Source organism: Myripristis murdjan, chromosome 8, assembly GCF_902150065.1.
Source record: "Myripristis murdjan chromosome 8, fMyrMur1.1, whole genome shotgun sequence".
In the NCBI taxonomy this organism is placed as follows: domain Eukaryota; kingdom Metazoa; phylum Chordata; class Actinopteri; order Holocentriformes; family Holocentridae; genus Myripristis; species Myripristis murdjan.
Window position 1 is genome coordinate 2,975,397 of NC_043987.1, and position 22,223 is coordinate 2,997,619.

Below are 22,223 nucleotides of genomic sequence, written 5' to 3' on the forward strand. Positions count from 1 at the left end.
ATGTAACCATGCTTTGTGATTGGCTATGCGGAAACATTGCTTGGATATTAGAAAAGAAATAAATGTGTCTGCCATTGGGGTGATTAAGTAGTGCGGTTGAATTAGACCCATGAAAGCTCCAGAAAACTCAACAGGAAGAGCTGATGTCCCAGAACCATTCTCCCCACATACACCTACTCTCAGTATTGATCAGGTCTATACTTATCTGCACTGACACTGAACCTACACCACGGCTTACACCTACAAGTAGTTCACATTCTGAACACAGACAACATGTGGGATCCTCACCAAGCCACTATCTGAGGGTTTTGTGTAATGGCAGCTCACAGTAGACCTCATTTACATCTGGTAATGTCTTATCTGGGTAAGGAAAACATGTTGATTGCAAAATGCTAGGTGCACATCGCACAATGGAATGATGGGAAAGTTATGTGATCCTTCACTGCCAGTGGACCCAAAAACCAAATATAGCTGCTCCAGAAATGTTCTTTGTTTCATCTATTATCTTGGCACCGTCACTGTGGCCCTTTAACTGTTATGGCTGCTTTCAAAATTGATAATATATTGATTTTAATTCATTCCACTGCTTAGCTATTGTAAGTCTCACAGGATGAGAGCTAGGGACAAGAAATACCACTGATTTCCTTTTTGATCCAGTACCAAGTAATATCAGGGCTACAATCCCAATACCAATACTGATAGCTTTGAATGTCTTCCATGCATAAAAAAGGAAGTCTCTACAATGAGCAAAAGCAATTGGAAAATACAGGTTCAGAGTTCAGAGTCAGGTGTTGAAGATAGTCTTGCATCAGCAGAACTTTGTAAGTAAAAGTCTTTTCCTGATTTTTTCTGACATTTCCGCCTTTTTAGGATTATATATGGTCAAATTAGTTGGCATCCAAATTGCAAAAAGTACTCCAGATTAAAGATGAGTTTGAACAAGTCGGGCTCCCGAAAAGTTTAATATACCAATTTCTACATGTGAATGTTGGTACAGAGGAAATATGAAAAATGATGCCCACTGTATGTTGAGTCAACTGACACAAGCCAAGGAGGAAGACACAATCCTACAATTTAAGCAGAGATAGTCCATAAAGGGAGATGTTCCACCGACAACAATATATGAGGCCACCTCCAGGGGGCAACATACAGTGGTAAAAATGAGAAATTTTCTTGAAAATCAATTTGAATCATAATAGCATTTTTTTGTGTGTGAAAATAACCAGACTGTAGACATAGATATTAGCATGTGCTTTGATGATTGAAATCTGAAATATTTTTGAGGAAAAAAAAGCCTTTTTCCATCTGGTTATGTAACCAGGCAACACCACATAGCATCAGTGGTAGTGGAAATCTGAAATTCCCATCATTTTACAACCACTGATTTCATGTCCGCTTATAATTAGTCTTCATTCCGAAATATTGGGCCGTGTAACAATGACAGTAATGTCTTACAGCAGTCAATGGCTGTGGGTCACCTTTCTCTCGCTGCAGGCTTTGTTTGAAGTTTGAAGATGAAAATCATCAACACTGGCGTTACAGTGTTTTCACATGACAGCAGCAATATGCAAGAGTTAGGTACAACCCTGCCTTGTGTTCTTAGCCTGCAGGAACGCATTCTTTCTAACTCAGCCCAGGATTCTCGAATCAGCACATTTCCACCAGGAAGGGCATGACCTCTGAGTGTGTTTATGGAAATTATTAACAGATGGTTGCACACGTACAGTACCACTTAGCCCATCTGCACGATGTCTCACACTCATGTGCAGTCTTAATTTAGCCTGTGGGCTCCTTTTTTAATGGGCTCCACGTTAAGTATCCCTACCCCCATACACCTTATTCACTTTGCTCATTGTACTGTGGTGTCACTTAGGCTGTGGCTAAATTATCAGTTATGTGTCAGTAAGATTGCAATTATGCATAAGGTGGAGCAGCACTGTATGTGTGTGCATGCGTGTGTGTAATCAGTACAGCAAGGTCAGCAACGCAACAAAGTGACAGTTGCAGTTATTTCTCTTGGCAGCATAGAAACATCCTAGCTGTGTCCCAAAACACTTAAGGATATTTCAGTTCAGTTTTGGTTTTTATGAACTTCTAATTCACTGCTGCCTCCTGAGTCGCTCCTTCCTCTCCATGCTGTGGGAAAACTGTGTGCAGAGACAGTGGAGAACCTTCAGCTGTGCAGTATCTTTGCTGCACACTCCTAACACTGAGCCAGTTGAGTATGTGTGTTGACATTCTTAAGTATAGGGGAGAGTGGGGTAAATAGTGCCAATTTTTACTTAAAGTGCCTTTAATGCGAGGGGATTACAGTAATGCCTCCAACTAAAATATGCACATATAGTTTAGGATGTTGTGCATCCCTGGGAACAATCACTTTGGATCTTATATAAAGTGTTTGAGAAATATAGCTTTTGAAAAAAAAGTGGTTTTGTGGCACAACTTGCCCCCGGTGTGGGGTAAATTGTGCCATTAGAGAGAATACACTGGGGTAAATTGTGCCATTGATAATTGAAGTAAAACAGATCATTTTAATCTCACAAATGATAATGCTATATAAAAGCAAAACAAATTCAATACAAAATTATTTATTTAACATTTATTTATTATTTTAACAAGATCACAGGCCACTTTTCTATAACGAGGCCTAGCGCCACATGAACACATACCCAGAACAAAATAAAACTTCCAAAATGAGCACCTGCAAATCATCTTCATCTGAATCTGAATAGTTTTAGTGATCAAAGGTAAGAAGACAATGTACAATAACAATAAAATACAATAAAGTAATATATAGTATATAATCACAAGTTGTGCCACTGGCACAACTTACCTCAAGCCCACCATTTTGACAAAAATGCATCCCCCAGCTGTTTTGAGCTAACATCATGCTAACTGTATAGACTCATGGTGTAGCTTACTAAAGTACTAAAACCTGTGTGAACTGTTTTCAAAGTTTTCTATAATTGTTCAAACACAGCAATCAAAAAACCTTGATTATAGAAATTTTACTTTGGAGGGCAAAAAAATGTTTTTTGAACTTAAATGTGCTTACCTCTCAAGCCATGTGTCTCCCTTCTTTGCAGGATGAGTGAAATGGATGCCTCTTCAAAAATATGTGGTCACATGACCAACTTCTTCTATAGTTTTCTAGATAATAGGGGTGGCACTATTTGCCCCTTGGCACAAATTACCCCACTCTCCCCTACAACATTTTGGTACTTTCACAGTGTGAACACACATAATAATAATGAGCTTTATTTATATAGCACCTTTAAAAAGAGTTTACAGCAAAAGCAAAAGCAGAAGCGAACAGCAAGCTTTACAGAAAGGCCAGACAAGAGCAACACAAAATTAACAGAGTAAAGAAAACAGAAGGAAGTTGAAAAAAGACAATTAAAGAGATAAAGGGAAATAAATAAAAATTAACTAATTAATTAATTAATAATTACAACTACAAGAATAAAAGCAATAATGAAAAAAATAAATAAATAAAATAAAACAACACAACACCTAAAGGCAAGTCTATAAAAATGGGTTTTAAGAAGTGATTTGAAAGGAGTCACATGGTCAAACCTTAGTTAGAAGGAGCATTTTGGGACACGGAGCCTGTCTCACAGCCCTCTGATCACTCCTCTTCCTCAACTCTAGCCGCAGGTGATTTGTCGTCTCATCTCCCCGTGTTGACTTTCCTGTGGTGATACATAACAGCAGACGTGACGCGGAGACATGCAGCGTTCTACCAGGTGAGCCACACTTTCAGTATATTCATTAATTCATCAGCTGAGTGTGGGGTTTTACGGCTCTTATACAGCGGCCTTGGCTGTAACCCTGCACTTTGAAATCTCCCAGTTCAAAAGTGATGTGCAGAACAATAATGTGATGATGGGTTGGATTTCCTTTACTGTAATTATACTGATATTGGGGTTTGTTTACTTTCACTTATCATTTGCCGCTCCTACAAGTTGATGCTGCATCAGGAAATAATGATAATTTACAATGCGTTGTGGGTAATATTCACCTATGCAGTGGCCATGGGTGTGGACTCACTTGATCAGCCCTCACAGGGTCAATCTCACTGAGTTCATGTCAGTTTTTTTTTCCTACAAATAGAACAAAACTTATGATGGTGGCGGGGGGAAGTCGGTGCAGGCTGATGGAATGCAGCGCCTGTTTCCTGGCCCTGATCACTCTTCATCTTCTTCCTCTTCATTGACTCTGTTTCCAGTTACCGCCTCTTGACTGACAGCTGACTCTTTTTGCAGAGACAGTGAATTCAGTGGGATGCGAGAGGACAAAGGGAAGGGAGGGAGGGAAATTCTCTGCTCACAGTTAAAAATGTGTTAAAACTTGTGTCAAGTGAGACATACCCATGCACACAAAAGGCTCACATGCTCATGCAGGAGAGTAGGTGACATCAGCGTCAAGACGGCCCCAACTTCTGCTCATACTTTTCAAAATAATAGCCTTGTTGACATCATAGTACAAAATGAAGAGAACATATTAATGGAGGAACAAGGAGAAAATGGCATTACAACTATATAGTCTGTGTGATATTCTCTATAGGCCTAGATATAGTGCCATCAAAAACTCGCACATCACTTGGTGATCATCATGTGGCAAACCCTGAATTTGAAATCATAAATATTTATGACAAGCCTAATGAGGTAGTTTACCCCCTGTAGACGTACCAGACAATGTGGAGGGATGTTCTTTTGCATTGTTCTCCTTTTAATTTATAATTCTTCATCTTTTTCATTTTGCTCAAATCTCACATTATGTCATGTTAATGCTGGAATCATTTTTATTTATTTATTTATTTTTTTAACACATTTTCTTCTTAATGTGCCTAAGAGTTGACTCATCAGTTCAATATAGATCAATTGTCAGAACAAGGGTGTAACCAGTAATATATGTGTGTAAGTAAATAAACAATATGTACAGGACTTACAATTTGGCCTATGAATTAAATAGATTAATGTGTCCTTTTTGCTAATTGTTCAGTTTACTTTTTATTTTCATTTTATAAGTTACTGAGTCTAGTTAGGAGGAAGTTCAGGAGTTTTCTCTTGCCGGTTATGAGGATTCAGGTCAAGGGGTGTCATTTTGTTTTCTATAAACTGTGGCCCCGTGAAACCCTTTGAGACTGTGAGCAGTTTAAGGGCTGTAAATTAACTTGGTGTACAAGTGGCCACTTGAGCGACATATGGTGCTATATCACCAAGTGCTGAGGGGAGCTGAAGGAGGGTCTGTTCAATGACAAATTAAATTGGGCTGTGGTCTCTTGCTCCGTTCATGTGGTGTAGAGTGTCATCGTGTGTTCCAGTTTCCCAGCAGGAAGTGCATATGAAATGCCCCACCAAATCGTACGTTGGATTTGTGTTCATGTTCATATGAACTATGCCATGCTTTGAAACCGAGATCGAAACCGCAGCACAAACGTCCACGGTCTCAAGTTGCAGTTCCGCCTTCTGCTGTCCCCAACATGGAAGATTACAAGGCTACTGTGTAGAATTCTATACAGTGGACTGCAGAGTGCATGGACAATAATTACTGTGACACAAGTTGCAAACTACAGCAGAGAAATGGAAGTGAAGAGGGAGAGCAGGTAGGTTTGTCTAGAACACGGCAGAAAATGTGGAACCTATAGCAACTGAAACCAGAGTTTTCCACTACAGGGGCTGGCTACAAGTGAGTGTCTCCTTTCTTGCTGTTACTGTTGGTCGGCCTAATCAGTGGCTGACTCCTTCGTTGACTCAGGAGCAAGACCTGTGAAAAATATAATGATTCTGACATGTTCCCACCATACTGACCATTTCCCTGATGATGTGAGTCAACCATGCGCTATTTAATGAGAGTAACTGGAGGCATCGTCACAGATGACACACAAGTCAGTGATACATGGAGTGTTTTTGTTTCTTTATTATGATATTAAACAGAATAGATTTACAATCAGAAAATAGATTTGAGAGCAAAACTATCAGCACCAATTTTAAAACATGTGTTATAGTATTAAAATGTGAATCAAAAAACTTGTGTTTGCAAATCCCAAAGTTTTGCTTGGTGTTGAGCTAATTTCATTTGTGGAACCTACACTGAAAGATGTAAGACACAGCTCCATTGACAAGAGTGCTGAGGCACATAGTGTGTAAAGGTACTGTGGACTCAATAAATGCAGAGCTCCAAACCTCCTCTGGCATCAACATCAGCACAAAAACTGAGCACTGGGAGCTTCATGGCATGGGTTTCCATGGCCAAGCGGCTGCATGCAAGCCTTACATCATCAAGCACAACTCCAAACATCAGATGGAGCGGTGTAAAGCACGCCGCCGCTGGACTCTGGAGCGGTGGAGATGTTCTGTGTAGTGACCAATCATGCTTCTCTATGTGGCGGTCTGATGGACGAGTCTGGGTTTGGTGAAACCAGGAGAACGTTCCCTGCCTGCCTGCATTGTGCCGACCGTGCAGTTTGCTGGAGGAGGGATAACACTATGGGCTGTTTTTTCTGGGCTCGGCCTCGGCCCCTCAGTTCCAGTGAAGGGAAATCTTAATGCTTCAGCTCACCGAGACATTTTGGACAATTCTCTGCTTCCAGCTTTGTGGGACCAGTTTGGGGAAGGCCCTTTTCTGTTTCCTTATAAATTTCCCTATAAAAAAATATTAAATCTTTAGTTGGCACTGCAACCTCAATTATGCTGCAAATCAGGATAGACCTCCCTTGTAAAAAAACAAAAATGTGTAGTTCTTTTATCAAGTTGCCTCATACAATATAAAATGAGAACAAAAATTGTCAAGATGTTCTACATCCCTAAATTGTACTTTACTTTGTGTATCTTTTAACAAACAAATAAATCAAATGCCAGCATTGAGGGCCATTTACTTAATATATCTTTATACATCTTTAATATATCAAGTTAAAAAGCAAATTTCTAATTTCCATTATCTCTTTGGCACACATAAGAGACCTTTAGTCTGGTGTGATGAGTCAAACAAAAGCAAACATTCTTTTTACGAGCTCTTCTTCGTCGCCTGTAACAGGTGTGCTGGGGAAGTGTCACTGCTGGAAGGCCGCCATCTTGCTCTCCTGGATCAATTGCTATTGACAGCTACTTAGCAGCACTGTTGGGTAATATCAGAGACGTTGGCAGGACCCTTCACTCACCCAAACAACTGCCTGATGCATTTGGCAAACAGGCAGCATTGTAATCAGTGTGCCTGTCATTTACAAGATATGAGTTTGTACGAGTACCAGAGTTTTTCTGGGAAAAGGTATCAGAGTAAAAGTACACATGTTATTCTGAAAATATAGCGAAGCAAAAGTGAAAGCTGTTAGAAATATAAATACTCAAATAAAGTACAGTAATATATTGCATCTTTCCACCACTACTTTACAGCTCTGTTGGTAGGATGTTGTTGTGCACTTCCAGCTGGGAAACATGGCTGCCCCAATGTTTGGTTTGCCACTGGTTGTTTTTGTAAATCAGCATAAAACCCATGCTTATTGGCTAAAGCTAGCCTTGTTGGCAGTAGCATAAGAAGCTAGAATGACCTCAGCATTTCTGTTTCCGAGGTTCAACACATAGGAATTCAGCTGGGATTGTTTACATCTAATTTTGCAAACCAGAAAGTGTGAGATTTCAAACCATTCAGTGAATCTGGCGAGGGTGTGATCGCGGCATTAGCATGAGCCTGTGATCATCACCATGGTCCAAAACACAAAAAGCAAGAACAAGTTAAAGGAGACTAATAAAATATTTAAAAACAATGTGAAAATGTAATGTGAAATGCAAATGTAAAAAATAAAATTTACAGTGTTTGAATGTGTATGATGTATATGTATATACGAGTATATATGTTTATGTACATGTATATGTATATATGAGTCTGTGGTTTCTGATGAATAAATGCGTGTTTTAAGGAATTTTAAGGAATGCGGGGTTTTCAGACAGTCAACAGTGCACGAAAGAATTTTGTAATTCTGTACTTTTCATTTGGTAAATCAAATGGATTGGTTCCTAAATTTGAATATGGAACCTGAACAGAGCTGCTGGCCCACTGGGCAGGACAGGGGCAGTGCCCAGGGCCCCACCTTCCTTAGTAACGCCCCCTCCACACACACACACACACACACACACACACACACACACACACATCTGATCAGATTTATTTTTTTGAAAGCTCATTTAACCTTTTGAAACCTAAGCAAATTCACTTGATTTCATCTAAAATCATGGAGACATGAGGATGAGCAAATTAGCAACCCCAAATAAATAAATAAATAAATAAACAAAATTGCTGGACCAGTAATAGCAAAAAAAAAAAAAATAAATAAAATAAATAAATAAAAGCAAAAAAAGACAAGAAATTGACACAAAAAAATAACACACAAATATATTTTTTTTATAATATAATTTGAAATGTTTTTCAAATAAATAAACAAAAACACATACAAATATAATAACTAATAAATCACCAATTCAGTGGGTGAAATAAAAGCTCTCAGATCGTTCATCTTTTGGACCCACATGGATCTGTTCATGGTAAAGCGCAGCTGCCTCGGAACCTGAAGGCCAGGTAACCACGGCTCTACACGCTGAAAGGCTCCGTTTTATTTTGAAAGTCGCGCGTCACAGCTTCCGCTAACACTGCCTCAATGTGGCGGGCTTGCTGGTGCTGATGCTGCGCGCGGCGGAGAGCGAGAGAGCGAGAGAGAGAGAGAGAGCGAGAGAGAGAGAGAGAGAGAGAGAGAGGGGTACAGTAGCTGTCAGTGTCTCTTCACCGCTCCACATCCAGCAGCCAGCCAGGTGAGTGAAGCGGCGTTGCGGTGTGATGGTGAATGCCTGCGGTCTGCCTCTCACTTTTGTTGATTTAACCCCCTCCCTGCTCGCGCACCGCCGTCTCGCTTTTCGCCTGCACCTTCGGCCGACATGAAGTAGAAAGGTGAGGCGGTCTTACTGTTGGAGAGGTGCGTGCTGCTTCTCGCGGCTCCGAGCCTGGCCGCCACACGCCTGCTCGACGGGGGGAAACGTGGTTTGTTTGTAAGCTCGTTTATTCATGCGCTGCCATTCCGCTCTGTTTGACTGCTGATGAAATTGACCTTTAGCATGACAAATTGTGTTTTACCTGAAGTTGACGCGACCGCAGCTGGCGAGTTAACGGGGGGAGGCGCGGAGTGATGAAGCAGGGGGGGCTGCCGGGGGGGGGGAGGCAGGGGGCTCCTTCTCGTGGCAAAGTTGTCTCCCAACAGTCGTTCTGGCTGCTTCATGGGGATTTATTGGCGTGGCACAGCTGCTTATGAGGGGTTAAACTTGACTTGAATGAATTCCACTCGGCGTTTTCTCACAAATACCTAGATTATTCTGGCTGGAGAAACTGTGAAACCTCCATTCCCCATCTCCCTGGGGGCACTTGAGAGAAATTGCCATCTTTTGTCGAAGGAGGCTACAGTTTTGGAGATGGGACTGGGGGTCTCGATGGGGCCGATTTACTGTGGGCTCACTTGTAGACTAGCTTTGAGTGGAGATTTAGATCTTGTAATGGGCAGCTGGTGGCCCCCAGGTGAACCCATGTATGAGTAAATGCATAGTAGTTGACAGCTATATCTGGAAATCCATTCTGAACTACAGTTTAGGTGCAGGGGTTCAGATAAATAAACCTGATCCACGCTGTCATCAGTTCATAATTAAATATTTACCATCAGCAGCACGCAGTGATTCTGCATGAAGTTGCCTAAAAACTTTGGCACAAGTGTCCTGGACATTCTGTTGGTTTTAATTTGTAATATTGGGGCATGTTGTGCATGGTGCCTAGGCTGTCTTCCTTATCTTAAATGGGAATCTAGTTGAAACATGCAGGCCGACATAAAAGCTACGAACCTCTTAGATAATAGCAGTGTTTTGCCAGCAAATCTGTTTACACACACATGCATGAACACACACACAGACACAGATGCGAGAACACACACACCCCCTCCAGACAGAGACTCATACTGACTGGTTTGCCGTAGATCCCTCAGCCCTGTTTGTGATCTCATTTTTGTGATAAGTTGCCTGTAATCTGGTCTGGTTTAGCTGGGGAAATAATTGAACTGTTTACCTTATCTTGTTATCTTGTTCCTATCCTTCTTTGTTTTCTTCTTCTTCCCCTTCTTCCAGTAGTAGAACTGGTAGTATGCATTAGTAATAGTCACAGCAGTTGAAGTTGCAGTCATAGCAGCAGCATTACTAGATGTCCTTGTGGTGAAACCTTATTGCATGCAGTGAAACTTGGCACATAGGTTTGAAATCTCAATTTCTACCCAGGCAAGAAAAAATCCACAGATCAGTCAACTTTGTTTTACGGCCAAGAGCACACTGTTTGACGTAGAGACAAAATTCACACAGGCTGGTAATGTAAAGGTGGCAGTTTTGTGTGTGTGTGTGTGTGTGTGTGTGTGTGTGTGTGTGTGTGTGTGTGTGTGTGCGTGCGTGCATTCGTGCTCGTGTTACTGTATCCTTAGATACAGAAACAGCAGCAGTGTCCTACTTGTTACCAAGGAAATATTTCACTCTTTGATCTACGCTCATTTGAACTCTCTGTTTTAAACATCTCCTGTGAGTTAACAAGAGCGTTATTGCTAATGCAGACCCTCGCCGGGCCTGCTGGTGGTGCTAGAGTGAAGGTTATGGGGTCACCAAAATTGCCAGGTTTCACCCTCTGGGCTGCATGAATGATGTCACCAAAATTCACCATGATCCAGCAAATAGATTTGGAGATATGCCCCACTGGAGCGAACTGCTGAGTGACTGGCTGACATGGTGACATATAGGCCCCCGCCGCCCAGCAGGGCACAAAGTGTCAACTGCCTGCATTTTTGTTCTCACAGTTTTTCTTACAGCATTGCTCTTTGACACAGCATAACTTACTTTTATGATCTATACACATATTGTGCATTGGGACAGGTGTGTGTATGTGAATTTGCCAGCATGAATGAATTTAATGATTTGCCCAGAATGAAAGTAAGTGTTACTTAGATTACAATTACACACAGAAAACCTGGCTGACACAGTGCTTAATGATGAGAAAGGTTCACAAACAGTTAGGGATGGGTCATGATTTTCAAATTTTTGAATAGTCTCAAAATGGTTAAAAAAAAAAAAAAAGGAAAGAAAAAGGATGGTTTAAGGAACTGCTGTCTAATTATCTTTAAAAAAAAAAATCCCCCTTTTTTAGATAGATAGATAGATAGATACTTTATTCATCCAGAAGGAAATTCCCAGTTTTCAGCAGTATCCGCAGATACGAATAAGAGATGACACTAGAGATCTAAGTACAACAATGTGCAAAAAATGTGCAAAATACCGTGTGCATAGGTGTATACAATGTGCATAGATGTAGGTCAATGTGCAAATTTAGAAGAAATATACAGTATAAACAGATGATAAATAGCAGCAAGCAATATAAACACTATAAACAAGGAATATAAAAAAAAGAAATATGAACAATTTAAACAGCCGAGGAAAATAACCTAAGCCTGAGGAACAACATGCTCCGACCGAGGTTCAGAGTTAGTGTGAAACCATGAGACCAAGACTGTCGACAGAACACGACTCCCGGTACTGGGATTCAAGAACTGTCAGACTTGATCCAGCCTTATGGAATCACCCCTTCCCCTCCAGTCCTTTTACTGGCACCTTACAGTGAGATCTTGTGTGAGTTTGTCCTGTTAAGTGCACTTCCACGCACATGAGAGCATTTGCCCCAGCGCTGACATGGACTAGACAGTTGCCTCTGCACAAATGGGAGAAGAATGCAAAGACTGCTACAAGTGTCAAAAAGGTCTGTGTGGAACCCCTCAGAGACCGTGGGGTCCTGGCCACAGATCAACAATCAATGGCTCTCTTTCATCAGTATGTGTCGCAGAGGGGTATAGGGTGCGTGTGTGTTGAATTGAAAAATTGTGGATTAACTCCACGTGAATATTGAATAGCATTTTTACTTTAATTGCCCATCCTTAGTACCAATAACATCCTGAAACACCCACTATGCATGGTTTGCTCAGAAAAAAAAAATCCTTTATTAATTTACAGTTCGTAGGTCATCTTGTCCATGTCTTGTGGATGAACACCGCTATTGCAAAACTATTATTTTATACAAGTATTTTTGGATGATAGATGGTGTGTGTGTGTGGATGATGTGTGTGAAGCAGTGAGGAGGCGTGGAGGACATACAGTAATATCAGTAAGATTGCTATAACAATCATAACAATAGTTTGGTTTGATTTCTTTATTTACACGTATAAAAAACTTATGAAAATATACAAAATAAAAGCAAGGAAATGGCAGAATTGCCTAAAAATCCTCAAGGGAAATGTGATTGAAAAGGCAACACATTACAGGAAGTAATTACAGCAATTAAGTAATAATTAATGACATAATTAATAATAACGACAATATGTGGTGCAAACTGTGCTGCTTGAAAGTGAAAGTTTCATGTGAAATATGATTTTACCCATTTTAAATAGTAAAACAAAAATCAGTTTGTGGTGGTCAGTGCTGATATTGTGATAGGCTGCCACACAGTTTGTATTGGAAACACTGAACAGACTTGCTGTGTTTCCAAGCTTCTGCTCATTTAGGCTAACAAAAGTTTTATTGTTCAGTCAACATTAAAGAACACAAATGGTCACTACTGCTGCATTCTTTATATTTCTCTGATGACTTTTTAAATGAAAAAAGTCATGTCATTTACAGTATTAAATGTTTCACTACAAGCTCACAGCAGACCCATCTACTCTAGTAACAGATAAGCATGATTATAGTGCAGCTGAAACAAAGTGGGCAAAAATGTAGCTACTTTGTGTTTGCATATGCCTGTGTGTGCGTGCATGTGCATGTGCTGCTGCAGGACGTCAGCAAGAGGTTCTGTTGGTATGTACTGAAATAGTTTCAGATATGAATGATCTGTATTGAAGTCTCTCTACTACAGCCTAAGGAGGAATGTGGCTTCAACCTGGCCCAAGCAGATGGGGTGATATTTAGGCCAATAGGACTTGATTCATCAAATTCACCTGCCAAGTTGGCTGGTAATTTCAGTGATATGAGATGCGTGACAAACGTGTGAAAATAGACTTGAAACCTAGGGGCAGCACATGAGTTTGACAACCCTGACACGTGTGTGTATGTGTGTGGGAACAGAACTGGTGGAGACAGCTACACTGATTTTTGTGTGTTTCTGTTTGTTAGTGACAGATATGTGTTAAATGAAATGAACACAATGGCAACAAGGGCTTAGAGTTTGTAATTGAACGTAAAGCCTCCCATTGTTTTGGGCTTGGATTATTTAACTATTCCAGTGGGTTTGATAGGGTTGGGCTTTGTGTTGCAGTGGAGACTTGCAGTATTTATAGCAGGCAGGCAGGTGTGTCGTGCGACCGTGGTCCTGCGCTTCCAGAGTGTGGGCCCGCATCATTTTAGAAGTGAAATGGATTCTCACGAGATCATGAAAAAGCTTGACTTAGGGGACTCATGTCAGATGAAGTCAAAGGTTTGTTGATAGTGATTCAGACTTAACCCAGCATTTATTAAATGCAAAGTGCAGAGGTGCTGAAGCAGGATAGCACGCAGTTGTTCACTTGTGCTGTATTTTTCCGTAGGAAAACTGACAGGTCAAAAAATAAGACAACGCGCTGTGCTCAAGCCCATGTCATTCGGGTTGCTTTGGATTTGATTTGCAAATTGTAGCACCTCTATCTTGTGGGAGACCTGCAGTTTGTTTGGAGTGCACAATAGCCCAATTTGTGTAAATAGACCATTTAATTTAAAGCAAATAGTCACATATTTGTTCAAAAAAATAAACTAGTAGTAGCAGGCTAAGCATAGTAGAAGTAGTAATAGCAGTGATAATGGAAACAACAGTAGTAGAGCAGCACCGTGGACAGATGTGTCGTCAGTGTGGGTAGAAGCATCATCACGAGAAATGTCATCGCCATCAGTAGAATTTCCGTCATCACATCAAAAGAAATGGCTGTGCTGGAGGAGGAAATCCAATCACTGTGGCTCTTACTAGAGAGTGGCAGAAAACATAGATCACATTTTAATGTAAGGTGTAAACTCATGCAGGTAGACATACCATCACTGCCTTTAGAAAGCATCATCAGTGTGCATAGGGCCTCATGACTGTGGGTAAAAATGTCAGTATGTGAGGTAGCAACATCATTGCCATGCACAAAAACCTCATCATTACATGTGCAAGACATCATCACCTTGGGTAGAAATGTCATCAGTCTATGAAGAAATGTTGTAGCTGTGAGTAGAAACATCATCACTGCAATGTCATTGCTGCATCTCTTCCTGGACAGTGGACAAACAGCAAGTCTAGACTGCCATGTTAGCTTCTGTTGCTACCTTAACCCCTACTGGCCTGCTTTAAATAGTACATGCCAAGAATGAAATATCAATAAAGACAGAATGCATACAAGCTAAACAAATATCATAGGGATTGATCAATCCCTGTGGTACAATAACCATTATTAGTAAGTTACATCGATAACCGATATGTAGGACTAATATTCATTTGCAGTCACAGTATTACAAAACTGAATTAATGTTTAACATCATTATATGTTTCAGAATAATTGCTCCCAGAAAAATTATTATTAAATTTAGACACTTGAATCCAGTAAAACTGAATTGAAAATTGTAAATATTCTGACATTAAGGCATGTAAGTAATGTTTTGTCTTACTGTCAAAAGTAAATAAAATACAAATACAGTGAAGAAATTGTAATTGTGTTATGGGAAACGTTGCTCCGCCCACTCACTTTTGTCTGCTGTCTTTCAGAGGGAGAGGCGGTGTCAGAGTGCTTTTCATATTGGCCATCATGTCAATCAAAACGACGACACTGTTTATTGAAAAACTCTTGAGTATCTTGGTCAGTCCCTACAATACCAGGTGTAACTGACATCTGGGCAGCTTTTCCAGATGCTGATCACAGTTTAGTAGCAGGTGGAAATGAGAGCGAACAGGGAGCCAGAGAGTGTTTAAGCTGAGCGTTTTCCTGCCTCTCATGGTTCTTTACTTGGTTTGCTTCCACCCAGCAGAATGACTAAGCTTGCTGCTGTGGGTCCAACAGTGTGTAAGGTGGATGTAGACTGCCAGTTGGTTATGTGTGTGTGTTCAAGCTTGTGGGGAGTGTATATTGCTGGTTAGTTTTTGAGTGGATGAATTATGTGAAAACTGTCATCTCTGGGATTCTCTGAAAGAGTGCTGGAATATTGTGGATTCTCAAATTTAGCACAATCCATGCCAGAAAGTGCAAGCTGTGATTACGGGACACAGTGGACATAGCAAAAGCTGGTAAAATATGACTTTAAGTACATACTTAAAAGCCTTGTTGATGATGTGTATCCACTGACTTTTTGTTGCTGCTGTAGGAGACTTTACATTTCCCATCATGCTATTTTTGTTGTCTAATCTCTACAAGCCCTTACAATGTAGAGTCAAAGGTGTTGCCTCTACAGGCGGCCTCTTGTAGATATCATTATGAGAGTTTGGCACTGGCAATAAATGTCCAATGGCTGCCACACCACACTCTCCAAGGTGAGTGATATCTTTCATCTCCCATTATTAATATTTGTCGCTCCAGAATCAACAAAAGCACACACTCCCCTCTCTCTTTCCTCTCTCCTCGACTCAGCCTAAAGGGGCTTCTCCACCGCCCTCCATCTTTCAGGAAGTGCCGGCTGCAGATATTTCTCGTCTTTTTTTTTTCCACCCCCGTTTTTGTCTGCCAGCAAGTGATTAAAAATGTGCTTGCTGCTGCCACAGAGGAACACACTGGCAGAAGCGGCAGCAGCTGAGCCTAGAAGATGAAGACCTTTGTTACATGCTGATGAGCCAAACCCGGACAAAGAACCACATGAGAACCAGTAGCTACCCACGCACTGTCGACACCAGGCCAGGATTTGTCTGGGCCTCAAAACAAAAGGACAAGTCTTGCAGCAAGTTGTTTCCTTACCAACTACAACAATGAGTCGCCTTTAAGTGCTTGAGTGACAACCAAAGATTTAGTGGAGGGGAAACCCACCAAAACTGAGTTTACACAGCTTTTTATTTGCGGGAGGTTTAGGCGGACATGAATCTATATGATGCAGATTACAACATATTACACATCTTAGTAAGCAGAAAAGCAAAAACTGTTTCCCTGAAAAAATCAGATTTTTGTTTGTATTGTGATATTTTGATGATTACGCATGGAAGTAGTGTCTTTATTTACCTGACATTACTGGTGACAACTCTGTACTCAGCGTCTTCTCCCATCTGGGAGAACCACCACATGGACTGGATTGTTCCAGGCAAATGGACAGTACCTTTATGTCAAGATCAGAGACTTGATGTGGGATAACACTGCCAAAAACTCAGCATGGTCGCTTCCCTGATCAAGTGCAAGTAAAGCTTCAACTCGCAGGATGAAGAAATTCAGCTAAATCTAAAATAAACTCCAATAATTACCCTGGGAAAAGGTGTCCTTTGTAGCAGTGATTACTAATAAGATACATCAAAGAAGACTCTTGGACATATAAGTAGAAATGTATGAGTGTGAATCAAAAAGTCTAGATTCCAGCATTAACAGGGTGAGCAGTAACAGCAGAAACTGCAAAATAAACCAACCTACAAATAGAGATACATTTTGCCTTTGAACCAAACTGAAAAAGTGAACTGAGGAAACGAGGTCACACTTTTATTGTTACCCCCTTTTGGTCTCAGAGAACTCATATGATATATGGTAAGGCTTCTTAAAGCAAGATTGAACTTTGGTCGAGTGTTGGTATGTATAGTTACCTGGGAGTTATGAGTCCACATGGTGGTGAAATATCCTCATCTTCCTCACAGATCCCAAAACAGGTCCCAAAATAACACTTTAGGAACATGAACGAACATGAACAAAGCAGATTAAACAAGACCCAGATTGTTGGTGTTTTCCTGTTTGAATTGGTGAGTACATCTGGCAGCTAGTTTCTGCATTAAAGTTCTGCATAGTAACCCTGCACCACTAACAAATGACCTTACAGTGCTTTAACATATTTAAATAATCATAATCTGTTTTGTTTTCCTTGTGCTAGTAGTGTTATTGTGGGAGCTGTTTTGCTGCACTAAAGAAGTGAATGAGATATAGAGTTTTCTGGATTAGCAGTCCATGGGAGCATGGAGAAACTGAGAATATTTCACCACCATTCTGGACTCATCACACCCAGGTAACTATATAACCCAGCGCACTACCAATATGCAATTTTGTTTTAAACCACTGACATCAGCTTCACACCTGCTGACCCATCAATTTTCAAATACCTCTAAATTTCTGTATAGGTTCAAATCAGTTCCTCCTCTTCCCTCCATTTCAACCCCTAGGCACTTCAGCTTCATTCAAAGCTAATTTCTGAAGTACACAGAAAAAAATCATTCAAAGCAGTTGTTTGACTTGTCACTGAAGGTCTGAAGCTTCACCACATTTTGAAATTGGAGGTCAGAGTCAAAATAATCACAGTAGTCTAACAAGAGCCTTGTGAATATCGCTTAATGCAGCTTCTGAATAATAGTCCCATGGTGCCTACAAAAATGGTATTTCCATCTCATTTCTTTGGAGATCCATCAAGCGAAAACTTAATTTCCAGTGTTGGCAGATGTTTGGGTATGGTAAATTTTTGTATTTCACTTCCACTTTCTAGTCTTTATATTGTGGTTGTCCATCATCTACAGTTATCTGTGGGAAAGCCAGCTGATTTCTTCCAGGCCTTTTTTGTGGTGGAACAAATTTCAAAATATTTTCAGGGTAAACTGTTGTGTTGTTGTGGTGAAATCTTTAGTATGATTTGTAAAATGGCTTGTTGCAATGTAGAATTTGGGTAAACTGTAGTAAATGGACCAAATATTAATAATACAGCTTACAAACTTGTTTAAAGCTGGGCCAGTAGTATATGTAGTACACATTGTGCACTGTTACTACAGTGTAGGAACGTGTGTGTTGGTATACTTGCATGTTCACACATCTCTGTACACACTTCATGGTCTCACATCCACAAAAATCTTGTACTTTTCTAGCAGCACATGCTGCTGGTAAGCACTGACAAAGGTAGGGCGCGATATATCTCATTATTATAATATACCAACCTCGGGAGATGGTGCTTGCCAGCCTGATAAGACCCTGATTTATAACAAAACCCCAAAGGGGCAGAAATACTACCCTGGTATTGGGGAAGAAGAAATTGTGTATTTATGGTGGCTGTTCATCGTCCATGGTCATTAAGGTCCCCCACTGTAATCAATAGCAATGCTGGTAGGTGGGATAGAGAAGAGACTCAGAATGCTAACCAGTGAGAGAGAGAGGGAGAGTAGCGTGCTGGGTATCAATACGTCTTACAGAGGTGGAGCAGCCTTTCATGCAATGATGGATTTGCTCTCAGATCTGGGCTTTTGAATTCAGACACAGTTTGCATCGATAAACAGGTATTAGACTAATCTTCATGGGTTTCACGGTGTTAGAAAAGCAGCATCTCACACTATCATCAGCCTATGATGAATGTAGTGTGCAGTGATCACCATAGCCCATCTTCACAACTGACAATGGTTTTGTCATTTACGGGTTCTTATTGTCTGTTAAATGTTCTTTTTTTTTTTTTTTTAGAGGTAGGTAGATTAAATAAAATGATTTTAGATAAAATGATTTTAAGGATGTACGTACATAACTCTAGAAATTATAAAACCATGGTGCTAAAAACTTCACCAGGCAGCTTCGCACAAGAGAGGATTGAAAACTTTTAACTGTCACAACTAAAAGGCCTTGAATGGGTTACTTCATCCATAATGTATGATATTTATTTCAAGTACTCACTGTTTCCTGCCTTCAATCCCCAACAGAGAAAACTTTACTCTGATCCAGCAGAATAAAAAGAGGGTCCATGCTTTTACAACAGCAAAACAAAATCAAAAAGCTCAGTTTATGGCTGGGTGATGTATCATTATTGATATCGTGATATGAAACTAGATATTGTCTTGGAGTTTGGATATCGTAATGTTGTGATATGACATAATGCAGTTTGCATAATGCAGGGTGCAGTTTTCTCAACTTAGTAGACTTCAAGCTGTTCTATTAGTTGCTTCTACTTACATGGTTATCATATCCACATTAATGATGATTGTTTGATAAAATTCTCTTTGTGTAAATATCTCATGAAAAGCACTAACTTTCATCTCTACAATATCATCACAATATCAGTAATGAAGTATTCCATCAAAGATATTGCGGTATTTGGTTTGTCCATACTGCCAGGCCACAGCTTAAATGCATTTGGTCATGCATTTATAATCCTAAGTATCCGGTACCCGGTTGTATGCTAATTACTTCCCACGCACGCTACATGGTCATGCATTAGTGGATTTTCTGGAAGTGGTCTGTGTACAACATATCAGCAAAAATTCATGAGTTTGTAGCGGTTACCGGAAACTTAGATTATACTGCATAATAAGTGTGAGGTTTTTAAACTTTCTTAAAGCTTTGATATCATTTTGCTGTTGTTAAAACATGGACCCTCTGTTTTTTCCACTGGATCACAGATGACTCGCGCTGCTATGAATATAAATTTACGATGAAGGCTTGTGAGCAAGACTTTCTGCGTCAGGGATTCAAGGCAGCACAGGGTGAGTACTTGCATCATGCATTATAGGTGAAGTAACCCTTGAGGATGAGGTGATTAATCAGCACACAGCACAATCATGCTTACCAAACCAGCCAATCTGTCATGCTTTATACCAAAGGATACCAAAAGAACAAGAAAGGTGAAAGATCTAACACCGGTGAGTGGTAGGGGACAGTTTTGGCTTTCTCTTTCAAGTTAGATTCATTCCCTAATTGTGAAGTTTGCCTCCAAGTGTCGATGTCTGTCATATTAGGGTGAATGGTCATTCTAGTGTCCCATCTGAGGAGGGTGCTGTTGCAGTCCCACTTTGGGATTAATTAACAAGTCTGGTTTAATGCTAAAAAATCCAAAAGAAAATTCAGTGGTGTGTGGAGTACTCTTTGTTGTTTAGACAACAAATATAAAAAATGAAAACAAATGTGAAAAAACAACATTTTTGGCCAAGAATACAGACTGCTCTGACACAGAAATTTGCCACAATTTGCCAAGATGAATGGCTATGGTAGCCTAATTTGCCTTACCATCATCGTTCTTCATCATTGCTGAGGTACACAGAATATTGCAAATGGACCTCGTTTATATGGTTTCTGGTTGTATTATTACTGGTATACTGACATTGCCTTAAAAATACAAAGAATAGCTCTCTAACTGGCCAGACCACTAGCTTCTGTCCCCATAGTGGTAGTAACCAGTGCTCTGTGGTAGGGATGAGATCCACTGGGCTTTGCCGCTTCTACCTCGTTTAGTCCAGGCAGGTCTGGACCACAGGGACCACAGATGGACCATGTGATGGACCACTTAATAATTAGGACTAAATGGACCATGTTGTTCATATTTATAAACAGTTAAATAAAGTATCTACTTACATGCATTAGATGGATAGATGGTAAGATACATAGACAGAGTATATCTAATAGACAAAGGATTATGATATCCTGACATTTTAAAATACAATATACAGCACAACAAGAAACATATAGGCATAATCCAATAACAGACAAAGGATTCTGACATTCTGACATTTTGCTTTAGTGCCCCTGGTGGTAGTGACCAGTGGTCCCTGTCAGCAACCATGGTCAGTGGACAGACCACTGCACTGACCACAGCCCACTCTCCAAAAAAATTCATAGGGTAGCTTCAAGAGCTGGTATTTACCTTCCAACGAAGATCCTCCCGGCATCACACTATGACTCAAGCACAGGAAGCCGCCAGCTAGATCTGCAAGTATTTGCCCTGGTGCTGACCGGATGCTGTCGTGACATGACACAACTAAATGCTCCCTTTAGCTAGCTGCTGTCAAAGGCTGTCAGAGCAGGCCAAGTCATGCTCACCATGACATTAATCCACTCACAGTGACCGGCCTCTGTCTGACTGTTTGTGTATCGCCTTAAACAAGGCCACACTGCATTAACCGGTGTTGAGATGACCAGACTGAGGTCAAGCTACTCTTAAATCCCATGAGGACTTGTTTCAGTGTGCTGGCAGCAAATTTTTTAAACACCTTTCAGAGGATTCGCATACACAAAGCTTTTAGAATTGTGCTGTATGGTATTTGCAAGTGTATCAAGACATCAACACAATTGATACCCTGCTTCTTTCCTGATGTTTCTGTGATGACTGTAGGCCTTACAGCAAGGCGCCGGACTAGAGCAATTGACCTAGTGAGAGGAGTCAACATGCATGGTGAGGACGCTGCATCATCACACTGTGGTGACTTGAAGTGACATGTGGCTTGTCAGCAGATCTGGGATGACCTTAGTCCACCCACAGCAATGGAGGCATGGGCTAGGGAGATGACACATCAGAGCCGCAGACCATAGGTCACATCAGTTATGCTTTGTCATCTTCACAAAAACTGGTCTTGTAAACATGAATTCTCCAAACTTTGTTTGGAAATAGTGCATAATGAACATGAATGATTCACTCAACATTTTGCAAGTGTATGATTGATTTTTTATTATTGTGTCATGCCACAGAGTGGCCCATCCCACATGGAATTACAAGCCGCCATTACATCATGAAACTTCACTTCCTTGTTTTAGCTGTAGACAATCCAGCTTGTCTGACAAACATTTCACATGTACCAACAGAAGTGCTGCTAAAGAGCAAGGCAATCCCCTGATGTCTGTGTGAAAGTGGGGGTAGACTGTTTTGTGTGCACAAATATGTTAGACTGATACATGGTTAATAGTAGTGTAATATAAATCACAAAATGATAGAGGTGTGTGTGTGTGTGTCTGCGTGACAAACTGTGTGAGAGAGAAAAAATAGCATTGGAATAAAAATAAATGTGAAAGTTTGACTCAAAGTATCAAGTCAAGTATCAAGAAAATTACCAATTAGAATTACCACCTTGCGGTTGTAAAATGTCATGACTTCATCATTTTATCCAATTAGACATTTGTGTGAAACTTTGTCATAATTAGCATATGAGTTATTGACTTATGACCAGAAATGTGTTTTGTTAGGTCACAGTGACCTTTACTTTCGACCTCTGACCACTAATATCTAATTAGTTTGTTCTAAGTCCCTCACGGTGTTCCAGAGATA

At 40.4% G+C, this 22,223-nt stretch overlaps 1 protein-coding gene across 1 annotated transcript in view; it reads left to right on the forward strand.

Moving 5' to 3' along the window:
• The first annotated feature begins 8,768 nt into the window (after positions 1–8,768).
• The window catches only part of rbfox1 (RNA binding fox-1 homolog 1), a 441,392-nt gene continuing 427,937 nt past the window's right edge, over positions 8,769–22,223 (forward strand). Inside the window, exon 1 of the mRNA XM_030058693.1 lies at positions 8,769–8,804. The gene's annotated coding sequence lies outside the window, so the exon portion shown is untranslated. The remainder of the gene's footprint in view (positions 8,805–22,223) is intronic.